General features: G+C 36.1%; 1 non-coding gene across 1 annotated transcript; it reads right to left on the bottom strand.

The window, feature by feature from the left end:
- Positions 1-341: 341 nt before the first annotated feature.
- LOC120888824 (U6 spliceosomal RNA) lies at positions 342-448 on the bottom strand. The gene has a single exon (XR_005732495.2). It is a non-coding gene; the product is annotated as a U6 spliceosomal RNA (small nuclear RNA).
- Between the last annotated feature and the right edge of the window lie 264 nt (positions 449-712).

Here is a 712-nt window from a genome sequence, read left to right as displayed (position 1 = left end):
TAATTTATTTTCCCATAAGTATCCCTTTAATTTCTTTCATCTGTCTAATTGCTCTGGCCAGTGTTTCAAAAACTATGTTAAATAGAAGTGGTGAAAGAGGGCATCCCTGCCTTGCTCCAGTTTTTAGAGGGAATTATTTTAATTTTTCTCCATTTAGAGTGATGTTGGCCTGGGGCTTAGCGTAGATAGCCTTTACGATGTTGAGATATGTTCCTGTCATCCCTAGTTTTTCTAGTGTTTTTTGTTTGTTTGTTTTGTTTTATTTTTTATTTTTTTATTATTTCTTACATATATGTCAATAATGTAGTGCATTACAGTCATAATTTTTTTACATTGCAATTCAAAAATATGAATGCTTCACGAGTTTGCGTGTCATCCTTGCGCAGGGGCCATGCTAATCTTCTCTGTATCGTTCCAATTTTAGTATATGTGCTGCTGAAGTGAGCACTGTAGCGTTTTGTTTTGTTTTGTTTTTTTAAGAGAGAATCATTTTCATATTTTTTAGTTTTCGGCAAACACAACATTTTTGTTTGTATGTGGTGCTGAGGATCAAACCCAGGTTGCATGCAGGCCAGGCAAGCGCACTACCGCTTGAGCCACATCCCCAGCCCCAAGTGTTTTGAACATTAAGGGGTGCTGTATTTTGTCAAATGCTTTTTCTGCATCTATTGAGATGATCATATGATTCTAAAGAAGACCTTAGAAGATGGAA

Source organism: Ictidomys tridecemlineatus, chromosome 6 (genome assembly GCF_052094955.1).
Source record: "Ictidomys tridecemlineatus isolate mIctTri1 chromosome 6, mIctTri1.hap1, whole genome shotgun sequence".
NCBI classification, from domain to species: Eukaryota; Metazoa; Chordata; class Mammalia; order Rodentia; family Sciuridae; genus Ictidomys; species Ictidomys tridecemlineatus.
This window is presented reverse-complemented; position numbering and strand designations above follow the sequence as displayed.